We start from the raw sequence: 11,229 nt of genomic DNA on the forward strand, positions 1-11,229 counted from the left end.
TAAACTAGAGAGAGAGAAGAGCTACGACCATGGCTGTTTTTGCTGAGCTTAAGGTTTTGATGGGAGAAAAATTTAATTTCTTAAGGTGTTGTAAACATCCAAGTGATTAGCAACGTTAAGGAGCCAAGCTTGTTAAGGTAAGATTTAATTCTCTCTAACATGTTTTAGAGGTGGTTTGGACTTGTTATAATTTGGTAAATGTGGAATTGGATGTAAAGAATTGTCTGTGTTGATGCTAAGTTGCTATTTGGGCCGTGTGGGGGCTGCTCTTACTTAAAAATGATAAATTAATTTTGATGTTGTTGTCGTTGTGGTTGTCATTGATCGTGTGATGAAAGTGAAAGAATTTGATGCTTAAGGTTATAATTGTATTGTATTCGAGAATGATTTGGTTGTGTGGAAAGGAATGGAAATATAGTTATAAGTAGGTATATGTGTTGTTGTTCTTGTGAAATTGGAGGACTAAGTGTAGTTAAGGCTCATATTGTGTTGTTATAATTGATGGGCTCCTTTAGGACTTATTAATGTTAAGATAATTTTCTTGCATATGGAAGTGGAGGCCGTTGTTGTGTTGTTGCTAATGTGAATCACTAATTTGATAAGAAAGAAATGTATAAAATATCGTATGCGAAGCGTATGTGTCTTGTTGGGTGCATATTTTAGATATTTGAGGTGTATCGGGCATTCTTATGTTATGTGGGCTGTTTTGGAGTATCCTCGGATCTTGCTTCGACTAGTTCTTAATGCGATAACTTATACGTGCTTTGGTTGTTGCTATGTTGGTTATTGTATAGTTGGCGTAAATGTGAGGAAATTGAGCGATATAAGGGAAGTGCTGCCCAATTGTCTAGAAATAAACTACTAACGTTGAAATACATTTTATGCCTTTTCGTAGCTTAACCATAGTCTTGACCTCTTAATATAGGTTGAGATATTTTGGGCAACGTATACATATCGAGTCACAGATTAAGCGCCAAAGGTATGTAAAGCTAACCCTTCTTTCTTTTGGAATGATCTTTATGAAACAAACAGACGACGTGCATATTACTCCAAAGAAGCTCCTATTCTTAGAGACACTACGATGGCTAATGTTCTTGATTCCCAGAACTTACTTTATTATGTCTTGATACGTATCTATGATTTCTGAAGTTCTATTTGATATGTTCCATAGTGACATTCGAAGGATACTTGATATGACTATTGTCTTGATTTCCAAATGATAGTTCGTTTGAATATTCTATTGAGTCTCAAATATAATTTAGCCTGCATATGGTTGCTCACTACTCTGCTCGTGCATGCCTCAATATATCTTTCACCGAGTCTCGGGCCGGGTATGGTTTCGTGCACAGTTTCACTCCATTGTTCACCAATCCCTCACTAGAGGGCCGAATACAGTATATATATATGATGATATGATGATGTGATGATACGATGATATGATGATGTGATTATGGCGCCAAGGATGGCATGTAATGACTTATTTCACCGAGTCCCATAATGGGCCGGGTATGATATATGATATTGATATGCATGATTTGATTTCATAAGGCAAGTGTATTGGTATTTTGAATGTCATACTTGTCTCCTGTGATCCCTATTTTAGTCGTGACCCTCTTTATTGTATTTCACGCTTTATATACTCAGTACATATCTCGTACTAACTCCCTTTCTCCGGGGGGGAGGGGGGCTGCGTTTCATGCCCGCAGGTACAGATACTCGATTTGGCGATCCTCCAGCTTAGGATTTCCACTCAGCTATTTTGGAGAGCTCTATTGTCCCGGAGCCTAGACTTTTGGTACAGATCTTTTGATGTATATATATGCTTATCCAGGGGTACAGCGGGGCCCTGTCCCGTCATATTTCACTATCAATACTCTTAGAGGTCTGTAGACATATGTGTGGGTTGTGTATAAGTTTTGTTCAGCTGTGTCTATCTGGCTTGCGTTTGGTATTGATATGTAATGACAACCTTTTCGGCTTACGTATGGTATTGACATGTTGTGGAAGCCTTGTCGGCTTGCGTATGGTATTGATATGTTGTGGCAGCCTTGTCGGCTTGCGTATCACATTGACATGTAGTGGCAGCTTTGTACGCTTGCGTACCATATTATGTATTGGTTAGTTGTATGGTATGCGGCGTTATGAATCTTTAGTTGCTTTCATAAGTTCCATACAGTTCTTAATTTCAGTCTGACTAGATCTAACAGGTACGTATACGAGTGTCCAGCTCGGGCACTAGTCATGGTCCACGGGGTTGGGTCGTGACAAAAGTGGTATCAGAGCCGTTCATCCTCGGAGTGTCTACAGACCGTGTCTAGTAGAGTCTTGTTTATTGGTGTGTTGTGCACCACATCTATAAACAGGAAGCTACAGGGCATTTAGGGTATTATCTTTCCTTCTTATCCTAGATCGTGCAATAGAGCTGTATTATCAGGATAATCCCTCCCTAACAGATTATTATGTTTACAGCTATGCTTCCAAAGAAAGCGACAGCTGCCCAAAAGGGCAAATCGGTAGCAGGAGATACTAGCCAGACCCGGAGAGTTACTAGGACCCGTGCCCAGCTTATGCCTGAGATTGTGCTTCAGTCGGCAAGTTCTGCTACACCGCCACTTCCGGAGGAACTCAGAGCAGCAGCAGCTTCAGATCAGGGGGCGGCTCCACCGCCAGCCTCTGAGGCCCCAGTACCTGAGCCTCCAGCTCCTCAGCCAGGGGCGGAGGATAGGGCCATGAGAGATGCAGTTCAGCTACTGACCAGATTAGTGGAAGGGCAGGCTCGCAGGCATGGACTAGGAGTCGACCATGCGGATAGACATGATAGTTTAAGGGCTCGTGATTCTTAAGTTGTAATCCTCCAGAGTTTTTCGGGTCAAAGCCCGAGGATGATCCGCAGGAGTTTGTTCGGCAGATGCAGCGTACATTGAGGATAATCAAGGCTTCTGAGACTGAGTCTGTTGAGTTGGCTTTGTATCGGTTGCGTGATGTAGCTGTTAATTGGTATGAGTCGTGGGAGTTATCTAGGGGCGAGGGTGCTCCTCCAGCAGTATGGGATGAGTTTGTGGAGGCCTTCCTTGGCCACTTTCTGCCCCCAGAGATGAGATGAGCTAGAGTATATAGATTCTTACATCTGAGGTAGAGTGGCAGGAGCGTTCGAGATTATAGTCTTGAGTTTGATTCGTTGGCCAGATATGCGCCTACTATTGTAGCTGATATGGCTGATAGAGTGCATCGTTATGTGATGGGACTGGATCGCTATTTGATTGATGGTTGTATAGCAGTGGCTCTTCAGCCAGGTATGGATATTGCTCGGATACAGGCATATGCACAGGGGGTAGAGGATCGACACACAGGACGTCAGCCAGATAGAGATTATGACAGAGGCCAGCATAAGAGGGCTAGATCGGCTGGTTATCCTAGCGAGTTTCGAGGTAGGCAGCCTCAGCAGTATCGTAGATATCCTTCCCAGCCAGCACGAAGTGCACCCCCACAGTTTACAGGCAGGAGATTTGATAGTACAGGGTATTCAGGAGCCGGTCAGAGCTCCGGGGCTTCAGGTTCGCAGGTGAACAGGGGTTCGAAACAGTTGAGGCCACCTTTACCTCGGTGCTCTCGGTGTGGTAGGCCCCATTCTGGGGAATGCCGTTTTGCTACAGGTTCTTGTTTTTCTTGCGGCCGCCAAGGCCATATTATGAGAGAGTGCCCGTATAGTGGTGGTTCGGGTGGTGTGGCTCAGCCCACTGGATCGGTTGCTGGTTCATCTTCTTCTATAGCTATGCGACCTATGGGGCAGGGTATTCAGACACCAGCAGGCCGTGGTAGAGGTCGTGGCGGAGCTTCCAGTTCTAGCGGTCCTTCGAACCACATATATGCCTTGGCTAGTAGAAAGGATCAGGAGGTGTCACCGAATGTGGTTACCGGTATATTATCGATTTTCTCTCAGGATGTATATGCATTGATAGATCTAGGCTCCACCTTATCATATATATCTCCCTTTGTTGCTGGTAGAATCGGAATAGAACCTGAGTCGATAGAACCATTTGAGGTAGCTACACCGGTAGGAGTCTCTGTTATAGCAAAGCAAGTATATAGAAATTGTTCGGTGATTATATATAGTCGTCATACCGTGGCAGATCTGATAGAGTTAGATATGACGGAGTTTGATGTTATTATGGGTATGGATTTGTTAGCTTCTTGTTATGCTAACGTTGATTGTAGAGAAAAGATAGTCCGATTTTAGTTCCCAGGGGAGCCGATTATAGAGTGGATGGGGAATACAGCATCGTCGAGGGGTAAGTTTATTTCATACCTCGAGGCAAGGAAGATGGTTAGAAAGGGGTATATTTATCATCTGGTTCGTGTGCATGACTTGAAAGAAGAGGTACCGACTCTTCAGTCAGTCCCGATAGTTAATGAATTTTCAGATGTATTCCCAGACGAGCTTCTAGGTCTTCCTCCTGAGCGGGAGATAGAGTTTACTATTGATGTATTGCCAGATACTCAGCCCATATCTATTCCTCCTTATAGAATGGCACCGGCAGAGCGGAAGGAGTTAAAAGAGCAATTGAGGGACTTATTAGAAAAAGGCTTCATCAGGCCTAGCACATCACCTTGGGGAGCACCGGTATTATTTCTGAGAAAGAAAGATGGATCGCTGCGGATGTGTATTGATTATAGGCAGCTGAATAAAGTAATAATAAAGAATAGATATCCCCTCCCCAGGATTGATGGTTTATTTGACCAGCTGCAGGGTGCTAAATGCTTTTCGAAGATAGACTTGCGGTCAGGCTATCATCAGGTGCGGGTGAAGGAGGGAGATATTCCCAAGACTACATTCAGGACTCGATACGGGCATTATGTGTTTAGAGTGATGTCTTTTGGGCCGACCAATGCTCCAACGGTATTTATGGATTTAATAAACCGATTGTTCAAACCATTCCTGGATATATTCGTGATTGTATTTATCGATGATATTTTGGTCTATTCACGTTCAGAAGAGGAGCATGCAGATCATTTGAGGACGGTACTTAGGGTGCTCCAACACCAGAAGTTGTATGCTAAGTTCTCTAAATGCGAATTCTGGTTGACTTCACTGGCATTCTTGGGGCATATTGTTGGACCTGATGGTATTCGGGTGGATACACGGAAGATTAAGGCTGTAAAGACTTGGCCTAGACCTACGACACCTACGGAGGTACGTAGTTTTCTGGGGCTAGCAGGATATTACAAGAGATTCGTAGAGAATTTTGCCTCAATTTCAGCGCCTTTAACAAGGCTAACTCAGAAGGCAGCTAAGTTCCAATGGACTGACGCATGTGAGCGAAGTTTCCAATTGTTGAAAGATAAGCCGACTACGGCTCCAGTCTTAACTCTTCTAGAGGGACCAGATGGCTATGTTATTTATTGTGATGCCTCGGGCGTTGGACTAGGTTGTGTATTGATGCAGCATGGCAGGGTTATAGCCTATGCTTCCCGACAGCTCAGAAAACACGAAAGGAATTATCCTACTCACGATCTGGAGTTAGCAGTGGTAATTCATGCTTTGAAGATATGGAGGCATTACTTATACGGGGTTCACGTTGATGTTTATAAGGATCACAAGAGCCTCCAATATATCTTTAAGCAGAAAGAGTTGAATGTGCGACAGAGGCGGTGGTTAGAGTTGCTAAAGGATTATGATGTTGATATCCTATACCATCCAGGAAAAGCAAATGTTGTAGCAGATGCTCTTAGCCATAAATCTATGGGTATCTTGGAAGATGTGCAACCAGAAGAGAAGGAGATAGTCCGTGAGATTTACCGACTAGCTAGCCTTGGAGTTCGTTTGGCTAATTCTGGAGATGGTGGAGTTTCTATTCGAGAAGTTGCTGAATCCTCTATCATAGAAGAGGTAAAGAGGCACCAGTACGAGGACCCTATTCTGGCACGGTATAGAGATACAACTCTTCAAAAGGAGGAGACCTCGTTCAAAGTTACACCTGATGGCGTGTTACGATATGAAGGCAGACTATGTGTACCTCAGGTTGCAGGGTTACGGCAACAGGTTATGGGAGAGGCACACTATACCCATTATTCTGTTCATCCAGGGTCGACGAAGATGTATCATGACCTCAGATGTTTGTATTGGTGGGATGGAATGAAGAAGGATATAGAAGAGTTTGTTGCTCAGTGCCCGAATTGTCAATAGGTTAAGGTCGAGCATCAGAAGCCTGATGGGTTATTACAGGAGATAGAGATCCCAACCTGGAAATGGGAAGTATTTAATATGGACTTCTTCACAGGTTTACCTCGCACTCCATGGAAGTATGACTCTATATGGGTTATTGTAGATAGGCTGGAAAAATCAGCCCATTTTCTTCCAGTCATGACTACTTATTCAGCTAAGGACTATGCAAATTTATATATCAGAGAGATAGTGAGACTCCATGGGGTTCCCATATCTATTATCTCAGACAGAGGAGCTCATTTTACAGCTAACTTCTGGAGATCATTCCAGGAGGAATTGGGGACACAGATGAGTCTTAGTACAGCATTTCACCCTCAGACTGACGGGCTGGCCGAGCGTACTATTCAGACGCTACGAGATATGGTACGAGCCTGTGTTATTGATTTCAGAGATAGCTGGGACGATCATTTGCCATTTATCAAGTTTTCTTATAATAATAGCTACCATTCTAGTATCCAGATGGCACCATACGAGGCCTTATATGGGAGGAAGTGTAGGTCACCTATTGGTTGGTTTGATGTTAGTGAGACTAAATTAATAGGCCCAGACATGATTCAGCAAGCTGTTGATCAGGTGAAGATTATTCAGGAGAGGTTATTGGCAGCCCAAAGTAGACAGAATTCATATGCAGATAATCGACGTCGACACTTAGAGTTTCAAGTTGGTGATTGGGTGTTCTTAAAGGTGTCACCCATGAAGGGGGTAACGAGATTCGGCAAGAAAGGAAAGCTTAGCCCGAGGTACATTGGGCCTTATCAGATTATCCGTAGGGTAGGTAGGGTTGCCTATGAGTTAGATCTACCATCTGATTTGGAAGCAATACATCCAGTCTTTAGTGTGTCGATGCTTTGCAAATGTATTGGTGACCCTTCTATAGTATTCCCCGTGGATGATGTCCAGGTGACGGAGGAGTTTTCCTATGAGGAGAAACCTATAGCTATACTTGATCGGCAAGTCAGAAAATTGCGTACTAAGGATGTGGCTTCCGTCAAAGTGTTATGGCGAAATAATAATAGAAAAGAGATGACCTGGGAAGCCAAAGATGAGTTGAAGAATAAGTATCCTTACTTGTTCCCTACGCCTGCAGGTAATTTAAATTCCTCACTTGACTATATTGATTGGTAGATGAGACTACATGTTATGGCGATAAAGGAGACTTCCCCGAAATTTTTATAAGACTTTATAGGGCCCATGTAACATTCGAGGACGAATGTTCTAAAGGGGGGAAGGATGTTATATCCTGCATTTTTGTACGTTGGATTATTCGTAAGCTAATCGACATAAGTTTAAGGACGAGATTATTTTTGGGATATGAGACAAGGACTTTCTAATACCGATTTTTAATATGGCACGACTTGCTTGTAAATTCCAATTAGTATAGAAATATTAGTGGAGATTAGGGATTAATTAACCATGATTAGACAATTATGTGGGCCCCACTGAATTCTTTAATTAAAAAAATATAATAAAATGGATGATTCATTATGGTGGGCACGTGTAGGAGTATTAGGCTACATATAAATAGCATTTTGATGACTAAGATTAGTCATTCAATACATTTCATCTTCAACCAAGAATGAATTAGAGAGAGAGAGGCAAAGTTAAGCTAGAGAGAGAGAAGAGCTACGGCCATGGCTGTTTTTGCTGAGCTTAAGGTTTTGATGGGAGAAAAATTTAATTTCTAAGGTGTTGTAAACATCCAAGTTATTAGAAATGTTAAGGAGCCAAGCTTGTTAAGGTAAGATTTAATTCTCTCTAACATGTTTTAGAGGTGGTTTGGACTTGTTATAATTTGGTAAATGTGAAATTGGATGTAAAGAATTGTGTGTGTTGATGCTAAGTTGTTGTTTGGGTCGTGTGGGGGCTGCTCTAACTTAAAAATGATAAATTAATTTTGATGTTGGTGTCGTTATGGTTGTCATTGATCGTGTGATGAAAGTGAAAGAATTTGATGCTTAAGGTTATAATTGTATTGTATTCGAGAATGATTTGGTTGTGTGGAAAGGAATGGAAATATAGTTATAAGTAGGTATATGTGTTGTTGTTCTTGTGAAATTGGAGGACTAAGTGTAGTTAAGGCTCGTATTGTGTTGTTATAATTGATGGGCTCCTTTAGGACTTATTAATGTTAAGATAATTTTCTTGCATATGGAAGTGGAGGCCGTTGTTGTGTTGTTGCTAATGTGAATCACTAATTTGATAAGAAAGAAACGTATAAAATATCGTATGTGAAGCGTATGTGTCGTGTTGGGTGCATATTTTAGATATTTGAGGTGTATCGGGCATTCTTATGTTATGTGGGTTGTTTTGGAGTATCCTCGGATCTTGCTTCGACTAGTTCTTAATGTGATAACTTATACGTGCTTTGGTTGTTGCTATGTTGGTTGTTGTATAGTTGGCGTAAATGTGAGGAAATTGAGCGATATAAGGGAAGTGCTGCCCAATTGTCTAGAAATAAACTACTAACGTTGAAATACATTTTATGCCTTTTCGTAGCTTAACCATAGTCTTGACCTCTTAATATAGGTTGAGATATTTTGGGCAACGTATACATATCGAGTCACGGATTAAGCGCCAAAGGTATGTAAAGCTAACCCTTCTTTCTTTTGGAATGATCTTTATGAAACAAACAGACGACGTGCATATTACTCCAAAGAAGCTCCTATTCTTAGAGACACTACGATGGCTAATGTTCTTGATTCCCAGAACTTACTTTATTATGTCTTGATACGTATCTATGATTTCTGAAGTTCTATTTGATATGTTCCATAGTGACATTCGAAGGATACTTGATATGACTATTGTCTTGATTTCCAAATGATAGTTCGTTTGAATATTCTATTGAGTCTCAAATATAATTTAGCCTGCATATGGTTGCTCACTACTCTGCTCGTGCATGCCTCAATATATCTTTCACCGAGTCTCGGGCCGGGTATGTTTTTGTGCACAGTATCACTCCATTGTTCACCAAGTCCCTCACTAGAGGGCCGAATACAGTATATATATATGATGATATGATGATGTGATGATACGATGATATGATGATGTGATTATGGCGCCAAGGATGGCATGTAATGACTTATTTCACCGAGTCCCATAATGGGACGGGTATGATATATGATATTGATATGCATGATTTGATTTCATAAGGCATGTGTATTGGTATTTTGAATGTCATACTTGTCTCCTGTGATCCCTATTTTAGTCGTGACCCTCTTTATTGTATTTCACGCTTTATATACTCAGTACATATCTCGTACTAACTCCCTTTCTCCGAGGGGGAGGGGGGGCTGCGTTTCATGCCCGCAGGTACAGATACTCGATTTGGCGATCCTCCAGCTTAGGATTTCCACTCAGCTATTTTGGAGAGCTCTATTGTCCCGGAGCCTAGACTTTTGGTACAGATCTTTTGATGTATATATATATATGTTTATCCAGGGGTACAGCGGGGCCCTGTCCCGTCATATTTCACTATCGATACTCTTAGAGGTCTGTAGACATATGTGTGGGTTGTGTATAAGTTTTGTTCAGCTGTGTCTATCTGGCTTGCGTATGGTATTGATATGTAATGACAACCGTTTCGGCTTACGTATGGTATTGACATGTTGTGGAAGCCTTGTCGGCTTGCGTATGGTATTGATATGTTGTGGCAGCCTTGTCGGCTTGCGTATCACATTGACATGTAGTGGCAGCTTTGTCCGCTTGCGTACCATATTATGTATTTGTTAGCTGTGACTGTTCAGGAGACAGGTTTATGATATATGGCGTTATGAATCTTTAGTTGCTTTCATAAGTTCCATACAGTTCTTAATTTCAGTCTGACTAGATCTAGCAGGTACGTATACGGGTGTCCAGCTCGGGCACTAGTCATGGCCCACGGGGTTGGGTCGTGACAAGATGGCTATGTTGTATATTGTGATTCTTTTGGTATTGGGTTAGGATGTGTGTTAATGCAGCATGGCAAAGTTATTGCTTATGCTTCGAGACAGCTGCGGAAATATGAAACGAACTACCCAACTCATGATCTCGAATTGGCTGCAGTTATTCATGCATTAAAGATGTGGAGACATTACTTGTATGGTGTGCATGTCAATATCTATACAGATCACAAGAGTCTTCAATACATTTTCAAGCAGAAAGAGTTGAATTTGAGGCAGAGGCGGTGGTTAGAATTATTGAAAGATTATGATGTGAGTATTTTATACCTCCCCGGAAAGGCAAATGTAGTAGCTGATGCGCTTAGCTGCCGATCAATGGGCAGCCTATGTGAAGTTCCTCCAGAAAAGAAAGAATTAATTCATGAGCTACTCCAACTAGCTAATCTTGGAGTACGTGTGATTGATTCAGGTAGTGCAGGGATTGGTATTAATGATCCCACAGTTTCGTCCCTGAATATGGAAGTAAAAGAGCGCCAACGTGAAGATCCTCAGTTGAGCCATTATAGGGATGCACTTCATGGAAAAGAGAAGTCTCCATTTGAAACTTCTATGGATGGAATTATCCGCAAGGTGGGTCAAGTAGCTTATGAATTGAATTTGCCTCCAGGACTTGAATCAGTCCATCCAGTTTTCCATGTTTCAATGCTCCGTAAGTGTGTTGGAGATCCTACGAGGATTTCCCCAATAGATGATGTTCAAGTGACAGAAAAGCTAGTATATGAAGAGGTGCCCATTTCCATATTAGAAAGGCAAGTTCGGAGACTTCGAAATAAGGAAGTGGCCTCAATCAAAGTCTTATGGAGAAATAACAACCGAGAAGAAATGACTTGGGAAGCCGAAGAGAGTATGAAATCCAAATACCCGCACTTATTTCAGCCCCCGGAAGAGAGCCAAGATGCAACACCAAGGTCATGAGGTATGTATGTTTCTTTTTATGCATATGGGTCGTGTGTGGCCAATTTATATTGCTATTGTGTTGTGGCCCTGTGAGACAATGTTATTATGGGTTGTTGTGATAGGATGGTAATGCCATATTAAAGGGGAAGCTATGGCGAAATTTTTGTAGAA

This window comes from Lycium barbarum, chromosome 1, assembly GCF_019175385.1.
Source record: "Lycium barbarum isolate Lr01 chromosome 1, ASM1917538v2, whole genome shotgun sequence".
NCBI classification, from domain to species: domain Eukaryota; kingdom Viridiplantae; phylum Streptophyta; class Magnoliopsida; order Solanales; family Solanaceae; genus Lycium; species Lycium barbarum.